A 17955-nucleotide genomic window follows, 5' to 3' on the forward strand; every position below is an offset into this window, starting at 1 on the left:
GCTGAGCTGTGGCAGAGGGATGGGAAAACTCAGACCTCAGAAGACCTGAACCTGGCCCAGCCCTGATCCTATCACCCTCTGTGCTCTGAGGCCAGCCACGACCCCTGGGCCTCAGTTTCCCCATCTGTAGCATGGGGCAGCTGGCCGAACTGCAGCCTGTATTTCTCTGCTCTGACAGCCGTGCCTAGGTCCCTGGCCCGACTGCATGATGCACAGGGACCCCCAGCTAGCCCAAGTGGGGGACTCATGAAAGGCCCTCGCACCCTCCAGCCCTATTTTGCATCCATATGGGCCTCAGGTGGGTGCTTAAATGGAGTGGCGTCTGGTCGCTTGTGCCGAGGAAAGTGTGCTACAAAGGCAGAGCCCTAGATTCTGAGTACTTGGTGCGCCCATTGCTGCTGCGATGTCTTTGCTTATGGCTGTTAAGGGTTGAATTGTGCCCCCCTGAAAAGGTATGTTGAAGTCCAGACCCCTCAGTACCAGAGAATGTGACCTCATTCTGAGATAGGGTCTTTACAGAGGTATTCAAGTTAAGATGGGGTCATTAGGGTGGGCCCTAATCCAATAAGACCGGTGCTCTGACAAAAAGGAGAAATTTGGACAGGGAATCAAACATGCACAAAGGGAAGATGATGTGAAGAGACAGGGAAAATGCCATGTAAGACAGGATTGAAGGATCAAAGTGATGCGTCCACAAGCCAAGGAAAGCCTGAGGCTGCCTGAAGCCAGGAAAGAGCCCCGAGCACGAGCAAAACTTGGCTAAGGTGGAAACTTTTGTGGAAATGCCCACAAAGGACCCTATGACTTGGGCTTGGAGCAGGGCTGGTCCTCAGCAGCCTGAGAGAACTTGGGTAGGCAGAGCCCAGCATCCCTTGTGACCAGAGATATCCTGCTTTCTCACCTGAAGAAAGTGGTTATCATGGTTCTCAGGTGGTCAAGAGTCTTGACTACTAGGGAAACAAGTTCATAACATACCCCAGCCCTGGTGGGAAGGGCTATGTACTGAGATAAACAATGGCTGCCACCTGTGAGGGCCTCCCAGGCCCCGGGCACTGAGTCGACTCCTTGTGTCTATCTTTTCCTATAACACTTACTTGCTCGTGGGACCTGAGTCTTAACAATGTCCTGATTTTATAAATGAGACTTTGGAGCTCAGAGAGGGTAAGTCACTTGCCCGAGATCACACAGCCATCCTTAGGACCCAGGTCTTTCTGACCTCAGAGCCTGGGTGTGTGTGTGTGTGTGTGTTTGTGTGTACTAAAATAGATGTAACATAAAATGTGCCATTTTAACCTTTTTTTTTTTTTTTGGTCACAAGGCGCAGCCTGTGGGATCTTATTTCCCCCACCAGGGATCAAATCCACGGCCCCTGCATTGGGAGCACAAAGTCTTAACCAGGGACTGCCAGGGAAGTCCCCATTTTAACCATTTTTAAGTGTACATCTCAATGACTTTAAGTATACAGGCATCCCTCATTTTATTGAATTTTGCTTTATTAAGCTTCTTGGATGTTCCACTTTTTGCCAATTGAAGGTCTTTGGCAACCCTGCATTGTCAGATGATGATTCTCATTATGGTTTTGATTGGCATTTCTCTAATGACGAATGATGTTGAGCATCTTTTCATGTACTTATTGGCTATTTGTGTATCTTTTTAAAACTTTTTTTAGCAATTGAGTGATTTTTATTATAGTCACTTAAACGTTGTTAGTTTGTATAGTTAGGAAGAACAGTATTGTCACAGATCAAGAGTAACTGAAGCAGTAGTAATTGATTGCTGTAATGACTTCATTCTGATTTTGTCAACTACAGCTGACCCTTGAACAACAAAGATTTGAACTGAGCACATCCATTTATATGCAGATTTTTTTCAATAAATACATATTATAGTACTATTGTATATCTTTTTTGGAGAAATGTCTATTCAAGTCCTTTGCCCACTTTTTCATTGGGTTATCTTTTTGTTGTTGAGTCGTAAGCGTTCTTTATATATTCTGGATATTAAACCCTCATCTGATATGATTTACAAATATTTTCTTCTATGGGTTATCTTTTCACTCTCTCGATAGTATCTTTTGATGCACAAAAGTTTTTTTTGTTTTTTTTAACATCTTTATTGGAGTATAATTGCTTTACAATGGTGTGTTAGTTTCTGCTTTATAACAAAGTGAATCAGCTATACATATACGTATATCCCCATATCTCCTCTCTCTTGCGTCTCCCTCCCACCCTCCCTATCCCTCCCCTCTAGGTGGTCACAAAGCACCGAGCTGATCTCCCTGTGCTATGTGGCTGCTTCCCACTAGCTATCTATTTTACCTTTGGTAGTGTATATATGTCCATGCCACTCTCTCACTTCGTTCCATCTTCCCCTTACCCCTCCCCTTGTCCTCGAGTCCATTCTCTACGTCTGCGTCTTTATTCCTGTCATGCCCCTAGGTTCATCAGAACCATTTTTTTTAGATTCCATATACATGTGTTTGCACACGGTATTTTTCTCTTTCTGACTTACTTCGCTCTGTATGACAGATTCTAGGTCCACCCACCTCACTACAAGTAACTCATTTTCGTTCCTTTCTATGGCTGAGTAATATTCCATTGTATATATGTGCCACATCTTCTTTATCCATTCATCTGTCGATGGACACTTAGGTTGCTTCCATGTCCTGGCTATTGTAAATAGTGCTGCAATGAACATTGTGGTACATGACTCTTTTTGAATTATGGTTTTCTCAGGGTATATGCCCAGTAGTGGGATTGCTGGGTCATATGTAATTCTATTTTTAGTTCTTTAAGGAACCTCCATACTGTTCTCCATAGTGGCTGTATCAATTTACATTCCCACCAACAGTGCAAGAGGGTTCCCTTTTCTCCACACCCTCTCTAGCATTTATTGTTTGTAGATTTTTTGATGATGGCCATTCTGACTGGTGTGAGGTGATACCTCATTGTAGTTTTGGTTTGCATTTCTCTAATGATTAGTGATGTTGAGCATCCTTTCATGTGTTTGTTGGCAGTCTGTATATCTTCTTTGGAGAAATGTCTATTTAGTTCTTCTGCCCATTTTTGGATTGGGTTGTTTGTTTTTTTGATATTGAGCTGCATGAGCTGCTTGTATATTTTGGAGATTAATCCTTTGTCAGTTGCTTCGTTTGCAAATATTTTCTCCCATTCTGAGGGTTGTCTTTTCGTCTTGTTTATGGTTTCCTTTGCTGTGCAAAAGCTTTTAAGTTTCATTAGGTCCCATCTGTTTATTTTTGTTTTTATTTCCATTTCTCTAGGAAGTGGGTCAAAAAGGATCTTGCTGTGATGTATGTCATAGAGTGTTCTGCCTATGTTTTCCTCTAAGGGTTTTATAGTGTCTGGCCTTACATTTAGGTCTTTAATCCATTTTGAGTTTATTTTTGTGTATGGTGTTAGGGAGTGTTCTAATTTCATTCTTTTACATGTAGCTGTCCAGTTTTCCCAGCACCACTTATTGAAGAGGCTGTCTTTTCTCCATTGTATATTCTTGCCTCCTTTATCAAAAATAAGGTGACCATATGTGATGCACAAAAGTTTTTAATTTTAATGAAGTCCAATTTATCTATTTTTTGTTTTGTTGCCTGTGCTTTTGGTGTCACTGCCAAATCCAAGAAATCATTGCCAAATCCAAAGTCATGCAGATTTTCTCTTGTGTTTTCTTCTATGACTTTTATAGTTTTTCCTCTTAAATTTAGGTCTTTGATCCATTTTGAGTTAATTTTTGTAGATAGTGTAAGATAAATGGCCAACTTCAGTCTTTTACATGTGGATATTCAGTTTTCCCAGCACCTTTTATTGGAGAGACTGTTCTTTGCCAACAAAGGGTCTCAGCATCCTTGTTGAAAATCAGTTGACCATCGATGTGACTGTTTATCTCTGGGTTCTCTCTGTTCCCTTGATCTGTATGCCTAGCCTTATACCAGTACCACCTATTTGATTACTGTCGCTTTGTAGTAAGTTTTGAAATCGGAAAGTGTGAGTCCTCCAAATTTGTTCTTCTTTTTCAAGATTGTTTCGGCCATTCTGGGTCCCTTAAAATTAAATATGAATTTTAGGGTGGATTTTTCCATTTCTGCAGAAGCACCATTGAAATTTTGGTAGAGATTGCATTGAATCTGTACATTTCTTTGGGTAGTGTTGTCATCTTAACAATATTGTCTTCCAATCCAGTCACACGGCATGTCCTTCCATTTATGTAGATCTCCTTTCATTTCTTTCAGCAATATTTTGCAGTTTTCAGTGTACAAGGCTTACACTTCCTTCACTGAATTTATTCCTAAGTATTTTATTCTTTTTTTATGTGATTATAAATTCATAATTGTTCTCTTCATTTCATTTTCGGATTGATCATTTCAGCATACAGAAATACAACTGATGTCTGAATGATGATTTTATATCCTACAACTTTGCTGAATTCATTTATTAGCTCTAATAGGTTTATTGTAGACTCTTCTAGGATTTTCTAGGTATAAGATCATGTCATCTGCGAATAGAGATAATTTCACTTCTTCTTTTCCAATTGGGATGCCTTTTACTTTTTGTGCTTGCCTGACTGCTCTGGCTAGAATTTCCAGTACAATGTTGAGTAGAAATGGCAAAAGCAGCATCTTTGCCTTGTTTCTGCAGAACCTGAGCCTTAAACCTATGCCAGACTCTCTCTTCTAGTTCAACCTGATTCTTGGTTCAGGCAGGAGATTAAAGTGTGTGCTTCTAATGCTAAAGGAACAGGTGGAAAGGGAAGAAGCCAGTCCATTAACCAGCTGTGTAGGCTTGTGGTATTTATGTCCCACCCAAATGCCCTAATGGAGGAGTGAGAGCCAGCGCTGGTCTCAGCTGTGGAATGAAGTCGGATTTTGGACAAGTGCCCCAAAGCCTTTGCCCTTGAAGGCTGAGTCACTGATGGAGGACAGCCTGGCAGCCTGATGAGCCCAGGGGAGCTATGATGGTGCAGTGGCGCTGTGAGCTCCTGCACTTTCTGGGGCATATCTTGGAGGAAACCCTTGACCATATTAATATAATATATTGAACAACCCACAAGAAAATGAAATTTAAAGGGTGGAATAAAATAAATAGTATTTTTAAAAGATTTGTACTTTATTTTCTTTTTGACATACAAAAGCAGTTCAGCTCTCACATTTAAATAGGACTTATAATATTTAATAAGATAGCTATAATAATATACTTTATTTTTTAAGTCTTGGTTTAATGCTTTCATAGAGCTAGTCCCCAAAATTCAGTTCAACACTTGGCCCTAATGTCCATGACAGCTGGAAAAGACACCCATCAGGACACATACTAGGTCTGAAAGGAAGAAGAGCACCCTTGCCATGCCCAGCAAATCATGCCACTATTTTTTTTTCAGTTCCATCTACCAATTACACAAAAGTTCTTGGTTGTTAACCTCAGCTTGTTAACTTTCTTTTTTTTAAACTCTGCATTATGCAGAATTGTGAATATATTCAAAAGTAGACACAGTAGTATAGTAAACCTCCATCTAACCTAATACCCAGCCCCATCCATCCTCAATCAAGCCTGCCCCATCCACTCCCTGGCTCCCACGTTATTTTGTTTAAAAGCCAAACATTGTATCATTTCATCCACAAATAATTCTATATGTAGCTCCCAAAAATGTTTTAAAAAAACACACCGCCACCAATATCACACTTAAAATAATAATTCCTTAATATTATCCAATATCCAGTCTGTTCAAATTCCTTGTTGTCTCACAAATATCATAATTGTATAAGATGATGATTATTATTAGTAAGGATCCAAATAAGGTCACAATGTGGTTGATTGATATGGTGGTTGTTTTACTTTTTTGTGTGTGGTAAAATATACGTAACTGACTGATATGGTTTTAAGTGACTTTTAGTCTATAGGTTTCCCGTTCATATTCCCTCCCTCCCTCTTCCCCTCTGTCCCCTCCTGTATTAGTCGGCTCAGGCTGCCATAACAGAATACCACAGATAGAATGGCTTAAACCACAGAAATGTATTTTCTGACTGTTCTGGATGTTGGAAGTCCAAGATCAAGGGCCAACACGGTTGGTTTCAGGTGAGGCCTCTCTTCCTGGCTGTCAGACAGCCCCTTCTCACTATCAGATTAGGGCCCTAACCTATGACTTCATTTAACCTTAATCACCTCTTTTTTTTTTTTTTTAATTTTATTTATTTATTTATTTATGGCTGTGTTGGGTCTTCGTTTCTGTGCGAGGGCTTTCTCCAGTTGTGGCAAGTGGGGGCCACTCTTCATCGCGGTGCGCGGGCCTCTGACTATCGCGGCCTCTCTTGTTGCGGAGCACAGGCTCCAGACGCGCAGGCTCAGTAATTGTGGCTCACGGGCCTAGTTGCTCCGCGGCATGTGGGATCTTCCCAGACCAGGGCTCGAACCCGTGTCCCCTGCATTGGCAGGCAGATTCTTAACCACTGCGCCACCAGGGAAGCCCTTAATCACCTCTTTTAAAAGGCCCCGTATCCAAATATAGTCACATTAGGGGTTAGGGCTTCTACATATGAATTGCTGGGGGACACAATTCAGTTCATAACACCCCCCCGCCCGCCTTTGCAATTTGTTAGAGAAATGTGGTCATTTGTCCTGGAGAGTTTCCCACACTTTGGATTATGCTGACTTCATCCCCTTGAAACTTTAGTGTGTTCCTTTGTCCTCTACCACTCCTATAACTTGAGAGCTGCATCTAGAGGCGTCGATGAGATTCAGGTTCAGGATCTTAGTTCCCTGACAGGGGCTTGAACCCATGCCCCCTGCTGTGGAAGCACGGAGTCTTAACAACTGGACCACCAGGGAAGTCCTGAGATTCAGGTTTGATTTTTCTGCTTGTGAAACTATTTACTAGGAGATGTTGTTTTATTGCGTCAAGAGGCACATGATGTCTGGTTTGTCTTTCTTTTTGTGAGATTAGCAGATGTTGATGTTGAATACCTAGTTTTGACTAATAAAGGTTCATCTTCCATGATGTCAACTAGTTGTCCTGACAAACTGAAAAGGTATCACATTTCGATGTTATTAATAAATGGATTGAAAATCCCCTTAAATTGTTTGGAAAATTTTTAAACAAATTAGGAAATTCCATTTTCGAGTTCTTTAAGCTTGCAGATAAAAGAGCTTTTATATGTGACCAAATCATATAATAACAGAAACATTCCCAAACATCCATTTTTCACCATGCCCTCTGTATAGCAAAAATTTCTGTCAAACAGCAATTTTTGTACCATTCTGTGCTAAAATGGCCCATTAAATTTCAGACAGCACATTTGTTTGTCTATATGTTTATTGTGAAGTTTCTGTTGAATAGCACACTCCTGATATCTACATGTCATCATTGAAAAGACCAGTAAACTTGAAACACACAATTTTTTGTAAAAGAAAAATGCAAAACTCATGTTGAAGTTAGAGAGTCCTTGTAGAGTCTTTACCTTGAGATGACCAATGAGCTTTTCTGTGGTACAAAAATTGCCATGGTCACTCCCCTCCTCTTTGAAAAGTATTGAAAGAGTCTACTATTTCAAGTGTACTTTGTACCCTCCTGGCTTCATTTCTTTCCCAGGAATGAGACATTGAGTGACTTGCATGTTGCTGCTACCTCAGTAACCACACCCCAGTATCCTTGCTTTACTCTAGTCCAAAGCAGCTGCTCCATCAATAATTATACTTTTCCCATGAAGCATAGTTTTTATTAAATGAGTCACTTACTGCTGAGGCTATATCTCCTCTAGTTCATCTTTGTTTTGGGGACTCACAAAAATTAAGTACTGCTTTGATCTTTCATTATAGAAGCAGAATCTAGCAAATGCCACCCGCAGAGACACCCTAAAAACATCTGTAACATCCATCTGACTGTATGGTACCCTGCATATTTTGTCCCGATATGTGTTCCCTCAGCCATGCTTTCTGCCATCTTCCTTCCAATAATATTTGCTGGAGAAATACATTTTAGTTCTTTGCCAGATTGTTTTTTATTTTTGTTACAGTTTTTACTGCAGACATTTTTACCACAGCAGGAAGAACAAATGATTTCCAATGGTTCTGAAGTGTCTGCTTTGGCTATTAAGAAACCTCAACAAAGGCTTCGAAACACTTATTAAGTTTAAAGAAATTTTGGAAATTACTGGATTGAGTATGACACAACTTTAAACATCACTGGAAAAACTTGAGGTCTGTCTGAACGTTTGACTTTTACAGGTGAGGTTCTTCATTTAAAGAGACTTGCTATCAGGAATTCCCTGGCGGTCCAGTGGTTAGGACTCTGCGCTCTCACAGTCATGGCCAGGGTTTGATCCCTGGTCGGGGAACTAAGATCCTGCAAACCATGCAACGTGGCCAAAAAAAATTAAAATAAAGAAACTGGCTATCGATCCACATTTCAAATAATCTTCTGGATTAATTCCAACCCTGGAACTGGCAGAAGGGTCTGCTCTGATATTTTTTAATTGTATCTCCTGCTTTTTTTTTTTTTTGGCTGTGTTGGGTCTTTGTTGCTGCGCGCGGGCTTTCTCTAGTTGTGGTGAGCGGGGGCTACTGTTCATTGCAGTGCACAGGCTTCTCATTGTGGTGGTTTCTCTTGTTGCGGAGCATGGGCTTTAGGTTCGTGGGCTTCAGTAGTTGTGGCACGCAGGCTCAGTAGTTGTGGCGCACGGGCTTAGTTGCTCTGTGGCATGTGGGATCTTCCCGGGCCAGGGCGTGAACCCATGTCCCCTGCATTGGCAGGCGGATTCTTAACCACTGCGCCACCAGGGAAGCCCCTGTATCTCCTGCTTGTATCATCAGTACTATCCTCACCTATTCCTTTATTTTTCCTAGATGGCATCATGATTCTTTCACAGCTTTACTGAGTTGTAATTAATATACAGTAAACTATACATATTTAAAGAATACAATTTGATGTGTTTTGACATAGGTAGACACCCATGAAACCACTGCCACACCGATATAATATTTCCACCTCCCTCACAAGTTTCCTCGTGTCCCTTTGTAATCCATCCTTCCCTCCTCCCCACCTCACCCCCAGGCAACCACTCATTTGTCACTATAGATCAGTTTGCACTTTCTAGAATTTTATATAAATTGAATTATACAGTATGGGCTCTTTGTCTTACTTCTTTCATTCGGCCTACTTAGAGATTCAGAAACGCTGAGTGTGTCTATGGTTCCTTGACTTGTGGCCCCTTCCTCCATCTTCAGAGAGCATCCCTCCAACCTCTGCTCCCGTCGTGACACCTCTCCAACCCTGGCCCTCCTGCCTCCCTCCTCTAAGGACCCTTGTGATTACATTTGGGCTCACCTGATCATCCAGGATCATCTCTGTATCTCAAGATTCTTAATTTAATCATATCTTCAAAGTCTCTTTTATCATGTGAGGTGACATATTCATAAGTTCTGGGGATTGGGACATAGACATCTTTAGGGGCCATTCTGTCACAGCTGCTATGGACATTTGTGTACAAGTATTTGTGTAAACATATGCTTGCATTTATCTATGAATAGAATAGTTGGGCCGTAGATAAGTGTATGTTTAACATTTTAAGAAACTGCGAGGGCTTCCCTGGTGGCGCAGTGGTTAAGAATCTGCCTGCCAATGCAGGGGACACGGGTTCAAGCCCTGGTCCGGGAAGATCCCACACGCCGTGGAGCAACTAAGCTTGCGAGCCACAACTACTGAGCCTGCACTGTAGAGCCTGCGAGCCACAACTACTGAAGCCTGTGAGCCACAACTACTGAAGCCCGCACGCCTAGAGCCTGGGCTCTGCAACAAGAGAAGCTACTGCAATGAGAAGCCCGCACAGTGGTTAAGAATCCGCCTGCCAGTGCAGGGGACACAGGTTCGAGCCCTGGTCCGGGAAGATCCCACATGTCGTGGAACAGCTAAGCTCGTGCACCACAACTACTGAGCCTGCGAGCCACAGCTACTGAAGCCTGCGAGCCACAACTACTGAAGCCCGCAAGCCACAACTCCTGAAGCCCATGCGCCTAGAGCCCATGCTCCACAACAAGAGAAGCCACCGCCATGAGAAGCCCGCACACAACAAAGAGTAGCCCTCGCTCACCGCAACTAGAGAAAGCCCGTGTGCAGCAAAGAAGACCCAACGCAGCCAAAAATAAATAAATAAATAAAAAAGAAGGCAAGGATTTCTGCTCTTACTAATGCAATAATGTAAACAAATAAAAGTCCTGCATATTGGAAAGGAAAAAATAAAACTCTCTCTCTTGGCAGACTGCATGATTGTCTACATAGAAAATCCCAAAGATATACGAGGAGGGTACTAGAACTGATAAGTGTGCTTAGCAAGGTCACAAAATATAGGGTCAGGGACTTCCCTGGTGGCACAGTGGTTAAGAATCCACCTGCCAATGCAGGGGACATGGGTTTGATCCCTGGTCCGGGAAGATCCCACACGCCACGGAGCAACTAAGCCTGTGCACCACAACTACTTAGCCCGCGCTCTAGAGCCTGTGAGCCACAACTACTGAAGCCCATGCACCTAGAGACCATGCTCTTCAACAAGAGAAGCCACCGCAATAAGAAGCCCACACACTGCAACGAGGAGTATACCCCGCTTGCTACAACTAGAGAAAGCCCGCGTGGGGCAATGAAGACCCAACGCAGCCAAAAAATAAAAAAATAAAAAAAATAAGGTCAGTATATAAAAGTCAATTGTATAATAAAAATAAAAAAGTACTGTGTACAATAGCACCAAAAACATGGAGTACTTATGTATAAACTAACAAAATAAACATACTAATACCGAGTGGAAGTTTGCCACTCATCGGCTATACTCATGCAAAGGGTGCATTTTTAAACCTTTAAATTTTTAACAAAAGGAAGAATTCCTCTGCATAGAAAATGAAACGTATAAGAACCAATCCCTGTGTTTTGGCCTATTCTACAACATTAGGGAATTAAATGCTGAACTTCAACTTCATTTTCTACTAAAGTTTTTTTTACCTCATGAGTGGATTTCAGAAATGACCTTTTACCTAGCCCAGGGCGGATGGGGCCCCCATTGTTGTCTGACCTGGGACAGAGTTTTTTCTTTCCCCTGGCAGTGTATTCATGTAATTTACCCAAGAGTTGGTTCTTTCCCATCTGAAGGCATTTATCATACACTTTTGCAAATTTCTGATTGCAAAAGATTTCAGATTATCAAATGCTAGAGCAGGATTGGGCAAACTACAACCTTTGGTCCAAATTTAGCCACCATTCTTTGCCAGAGCATGTCCCTGTGTGCCATCTTGGGGAGGTGGTGTAGCACAGTAATTGCCTAACTTCTCTAGCCCTCAGTTTCCTCATTTCTAAAGTGGAGGTAATAATAGTACCTGCTTCATAGGGTTGTTGTACGGATCTAATGGACTAATGCATGTACAGCACTTGCCCAGTGCCTGGATGCAAACAGAGAGCCTTGGCTATGTGTGTAGTATTAGTTATTATTATTGATGTTTCAGCATGTACGCCCCCTGCTGGTTCTGAAGAACACACAGATTTGTCAACTTTGGTTATCTGACAAAAGTAAAAATATGAGTAGTCCTATACAGTACTCACAGAATAATCTCAAGTGTTTTTATTTTTTTTAATTTAAATTTATTTATTTATTTATTTATTTATGGCTGCATTGGGTCTTTTGCTGTGTGTGGGGCTTTCTCTACTCGTGGTGAACGGAGGCTACTCTTTGTTGCAGTACATGGGCTTCTCATTGTGGTGGCTTCTCTTGTTACAGAGCACGGGCTCTAGGCACGTGGGCTTCAGTAGTTGTGGCACTCGGGCTCAACAGTTGTGGCTTGCGGGCTCTAGAGTGCAGGCTCTTAGTTGCTCCGTGGCATGTGGTATCTTCCCGGACAAGGGCTCGAACCCGTGTCCCCTGCGTTGGCAGGTGGACTCTTAACCATTGCACCACCAGGGAAGTCCTCAAGTGTTTTTAATCTTCCTAGAAAAATTTAATGCTCTGGAATGCTCTTAATGACCTGATTTGTGAGCCTTTTCAAAACAACTGTAAAGCAGAATGCTCAAGTTGTCTTAGTTCTATCTTATATGGCACCCCATTATGTGCCTCAGTCTCACTGTTTCCACGGGTCTCTTGGAGATACTATCATGAAGGTGACTGGCTTAGTGGACCTCACCTTTTAGTATCATTATGTCCTTCTGATGGTATGTTATGCTGGTTCAAGGCCAGGGAGCACCCTTTGCAGGGATTTTCACTTTCATGGGAAAGTCAGCTTCAGCTTATTAAATGTAATCAAGTGGCATCACAAGATCTATCATTATTGCTTTCTGTTACCTCTGATAACGTGGAAATTTTGCCCTATATTCAGGCCGTTGCTGTTGCCATTCTTACCACTTTAATCACACAGGCAAGTACACTGTGAGTCACCGAGAACTTGGAGTAAGTTTGCAAAAACACTCCTCTCAGAAAGTGAATCGGATCTCTCCAGCCTCAGACATCTCACAGATAAAAAGCTTGATCCAGAAAAACATCTGGCTTTTTGTACTGATGTATGGAGTCTTCCATTTAACTTCTTCAACAACTTTATTATGACCTTTGCAGATAAGCTCATTCCCCCCAGATGTTTGTTCTTCTGCAAGAATTATGTCCAGAACAGGGTTTATTTGCCCCCAGGTCACAGAGCTTCAGACAGGAGAAGCTGTGCACAGAGTTCTGGTCATATTTCTCCTGGATCCTTCTCCCTTAGCCAAATGTCTTCAATTCCCCCACTTGGCTCTGGAGATGAGTTTGTAGGCTGAGGCCTCGCTGTTAGCAATTAGCTTTTTGATTTGTTTCTTCCAATTCCTTTGCTCATAAACCTCTGTCACGGAGGTCATTCTTCCGCCGTAGAAGCTCCACCAGCTCAGTCAGACTCACTTTCTGTAACTGCTCCTGACGGGTTGTGGCCATCTGCTTGAGCAGAAGCCTCCAATCCTGGGTTCCAATCCATTTAGGGCTTCCCAGGCTGGGTGGCAAGGTGGTGGTCTTGCTAGGGGTCTCGTGTCAGACCACGACGTCTAGTTTAATCGCAATCTCCTCCACCAAGGTGCCCACTGGCATCCACGCAGGTCCTTCCCGGGACAACGGCCGCCATCCCGCCTCGCCTGCAGCCCCGGGTTCTCCCGGCCCCTCCACCCTCTGGCCGCACCTCCTAACCGGCCCCCCGACCCCCTGGGCCCTGGGCTCGCCGTGCGCCTCCCAAATCAAGGTACCCGGAAGCGAGCGCCCAGAGCGGCGCAGGACCACTCCTAGCGTCTCAGCCTGGCTGACGAGTAAGTTCGGCCAACCCCTCACAGAACCTCGGCCAATCGAGGCTGGCCACCGGTGGAGAGGCGGCGACTCTGTCCAATTGTGTCCCTCCGACAACCCGCGGCTCGCCCAATCGCAACGTGAAGCACCCAATGACGCCTCCGGAAGAAACAAGGAAGGCGGGGGAAAGAGAAGGGGTGTGGCCACAGGCCCCGCCTCCCACTCTGCGATGTAGGGGTTCTGGGCATGCTCGAGAGAGCCTGGGGTGTGTAGGGTGGAGGCGGTACCTGAGGTGGGCGTGAAGTCATCGTTAATTCTTTACAGGAATCTTTTAAAACCGTTGGTCCACACAGTGAGAGCTACCTCAACTAAAACTAAACATACCACACTGATCCATTTATCCAAACACTGAAGGTGTGTAGGTGACCCTTTCTGTTTCTGTTTATTGTAAAAAAATAAATGAATAAAAATCAGTGATATTAAATTTTACTAGTATATATTATGCAGATTGATCCTCAGCTGAGAGAGGGCGACAGGGTCAAGCTGTATAATACATATTAGCAAAGTTTAATATCACTGATTTTTTTTTTAATTTTATTGAAGTATAGTTGATTTACAATGTTGTGTTTAATTTCTGCTATACAGCAAACTGATTCAGTTATACATATATATTCTTTTTCATATTCTTTTCCATTATGGTTTATCACAGGATGTTGAATATAGTTCCCTGTGTGATTTTTTTTTTAAAGAATAAAGACAAAGATGCCTAGAAGGATCATAATTCCCTCTCGCACCCCAGTGGACCAGCTGGACTCCTCCCCAGGGTACTAGCGCCTCACTTTGGAAACTGTGCCCTACAACAATTCCTTTTGTTTGCGGAGGCAGGAGCGGGGCAAAGCTGGAGGCTCTGGAGAAAGACTGCCTAGAATGACCTCAGGCAAATCATTTAACTTCTCTGTGCAATTTCATCATCTTTAAAATAGGGGGATTGGGACTTCCCTGGTGGTGCAGTGGTTAAGAATCTGCCTGCCAGTGCAGGCGACACAGGTTCCAGCCCTGGGCGGGGAAGATCCCACATGCTGTAGAGCAACTAAGCCCGTGCGCTACAACTACTGAGCCTGCACTCTAGAGCCCGCGAGCCACAACTACTGAGCCCTCGTGCCACAACTAATGAAGCCCAGACGCCTAGAGCCCATGCTCTGCCACAAGAGAAGCCACTGCAGTGAGAAGCCTGCACACCGCAACGAAGAGTAGCCCCCGCTCACTGCAACTAGAGAAAGCCCTAGCGCAGCAACGAAGACCCAACGCAGCCAAAAAAAAAAAAAAAAAATTAAAAAAAATAAATAAATAAAATGGGATTAACAGTATTTATCTCATAGGCGTTTGGGGAGAATCCAGTGAGTTAATAATATTAAAGTGCTTCGATCAATGCCTAACCAGCACACTAATAAGCTCTTAAATGATGATGATGTTGAATGAGTAGGTGCAGTCTCAGAGCAGCTCCCTAGTGTTAACCTGTCCTTACTTCTTTTCAGTTACAGCCTTTGGAGTCAGAATGATCTGGTTCCGCATTGATTCTCCAAGCATGAGCCTTTCACCTCATAAAATGTACTTAAACTTTATGAGCCTCTGTTTCCTTCTCTGTAAATGAGAGGTGATGTAAGGATAAAATGACAACATGAATGTAACTTATTTATCACGGTGCCTGACATGTAGTAGATTCTCAGTAAAAAAAAGAGCTGTGGCAGAGACTAAAGTGTTTAGCAGTTCCCACTTCCTTTTCCTCCAGGGCACTCCGCTAAACTACAATCCCCAACCTCCCCTCCCGGTAGGTGGGGCCACAAGACGGAGTTCTAGCCAATGGAACTAGATGCGCACAGTGGGTAGAACTGATGCGCACACTTCCAGGTGTGCCTTTCTCTGGAGTGAGAGTGGAACCAGTGATAGCGGAACTAGTGATAGTGATAGCGGATGGAAGGTTCCTGAATCCCCACAGCACCATTTGGAACAGAGTGCCTCAATCAAGAAAACACACGTGGGAGAAATAAAAAATAAACTTGAATTGAGATGCACTGCTAAAATGCGGGGGTTGCTTGTCACAGCCATTAGCCAACCTGACGCATAGCCATTTCTCTTATTATTGTACTTTTTTTTTTTTTTATCTCTCAATACTTCTGACCTCACTTGGCACAAGATTCGTTGTACCTTTTGAAGGTATGCTGTTTGGTGATGGCATTTTAAATGTGTGCACGCTGCTCCTCAACAGGATTGTAAACCCCTCTTTGAGCTGTTTCTTTTATGCACCCTCCCCCCAGCCCTATGCCCTATATCCACAGAGCCCAGTTCCTCCAGCACCGCCTGGGGAATGATGAGAGTGTAAGTATCCATAGGTGGGTGCAAATGTTGTTCCCTACTTCATCACATTCCTATTTCACCTATTTTTCTCCTCTCCTCTCCTCTCCTTTTCATGGGTTCCTTTTTCTATTTTTAATTTTTATTTTATATTGGAGTAGAGTTGATTTACAATGTTGTGTTAGCTTCCGGTGTACAGCAAAGCAATTCAGTTATACATACACATATATCTATTCCTTTTCAAATTCTTTTCCCATTTAGGTTATTACAGAATATTGAGTAGAGTTCCCTGTGCTATACGGTAGGTCCTTGTTGGTTATCTATTTTATATATAGTAGTGTGTATATGCTAATCCCAAACTCCGAATTTATCCCTCCTCCCCCCTACCTTTCCCCTTTGGTAACCATAAATTTGTTTTCAAAGTCTGTGAGTCTCTTTCTGTTTTGTAAATAAGTTCATTTGCATCACTTTTTTAGATTCCACATATAAGTGATATCATATGATATTTGTCTTTCTCTGTCTGACTTACTTCACTTAGTATGATCATCTCTAGGTCCATTTGTCTTGCTGCAAATAACATTTCATTCTTGTTTACAGCTGAGTAATATTCCATTGTATGTAAGTACCACATCTTCTTTATCGATTCATCTGTCGATGGACCCTTAGGTTACTTCCATATCTTGGCTATTGTAAATAGTGCTGCAGTGACCATTGGGGTGCACGTATCTTTTCAAATTAATAGTTTTTTCCAGATACATGCCCAGGAATGGGATTGCTGCATCATATGGCAACTCTATTTTTAGTTTCTTGAGGAACCTCCATACTGTTCTATATAGTGGCTGTACCAATTTATATCCCTACCATCAGTGTAGGAGGGTTCCCTTTTCTCCACACCCTCTATGCATTCCTTTTTCATTTGCTCATTGAGTTAGCAAATGTTGATTGAGCTCCTTCGTACTCTGTGCCAGTGTGAGATTCAGGGATATAGAAGTGAACATGCAAACGCCATCCCATTCCAGAGGAGCTTACAGCCTAGTGGGCAAGTAAGACAACAAGCAGTATTTTGAATGTAAAACACTGGCCCATAAGCTCTGTGAGCATCATATCTTTCTTGTGAGCCTTGACATCCCTGGTAATGGTGCCTAACAAGCGACGGAGATATGGTGTTTGGAGGTGGGTATCAACAGGAAAGGGTTCTTAAAGAAGGTGATGTCCATGGGAATTCCCTGGCGGTCTGGTGGTTAGGACTCCGCTCTTCCACTGCAGGGGGCACGGGTTCAATCCTGGTCAGGGAACTAACATCCTGCATGCTGCGCAGCACAGCTGAAAGAAAATAACTTTTAAAATAATTAATTAATTAATTAACAGGGAACATTAAAAAAAAAAAAGGGAGGTGAAGTCCAACCTGAGTCCTGAGGTTTGAGTAGGATTCCCCCAAGCAAAGGAGGTTGTGTGGGGCTGGGGACAGTTTTTTCCAGGCAGAGGGAACCGTTGGTACCAAGTCTGCAGGCTATGACTCTGGAAAGTGAGGAGGTGAGAGGTGAGCCTGGAGAGGTCAGTAGGGGCCAGATCATATTCCAGAAGGTCAAGGAGTTTGGCCCAAGGCATTAACGAACACCTGGCAAGACTATCAGCTGGTGTTTCACTGGTGAAAAGAATAGGCGTAACCTCAGGAGTGATTCAGCTTAGCTTCTCAGGGAAAAGCCTGAGAGCAGCCTAGCTGCTCTAGAAGAACTTTGGCAGGTGTGGCCCCTGACCTGTGGGGACCCAGCCCAGGGCATTCCAACTGTCCCATTATTTTTGCTGCATTTTGGATTCTACACCTGGGCCCCACTGACATGTCTTTCTGCCTCTGGCTATTGTTTGTGTCTAGTCCTCCACTGGCGTGAAAAAGGCCTGTACACCCAGCCCTTGTGCGGGATCTTGGTTCCCCAACCAGGGATTGAACCCGGGCCACGGCAGTGAAAGCACCAAATCCTAACCCCTGGGCCGCCAGGGAATTCCCCATCATTCTTTTTTTTTTTTTTAAGATTTATTTATTTATTTATCTATCTAATTTATTTTTGGCTGCGTTGGGTCTTAGTTGCGGCACGCAGGATCTTCATTGAGGCACGTGGGATTTTTCGTTGCAGCGCGAGGGCTCTTCATTGCGGCGCTCGGGCTTCTCTCTAGTTGTGGCATTCGGGTTTTCTCTTCTCTAATTGAGGCATGCAGGCTTAGTTGCCCCACGGCAAGTGGGATCTTAGTTCCCTGACCAGGGATCGAACCCAAGTCCCCTGCACTGTAAGGCGGATTCTTTACCACTGGACCACCAGGGAAGTACCCCATCATACTTA

The sequence above is a fragment of the Balaenoptera musculus genome, chromosome 6 (genome assembly GCF_009873245.2).
Source record: "Balaenoptera musculus isolate JJ_BM4_2016_0621 chromosome 6, mBalMus1.pri.v3, whole genome shotgun sequence".
Taxonomy (NCBI): domain Eukaryota; kingdom Metazoa; phylum Chordata; class Mammalia; order Artiodactyla; family Balaenopteridae; genus Balaenoptera; species Balaenoptera musculus.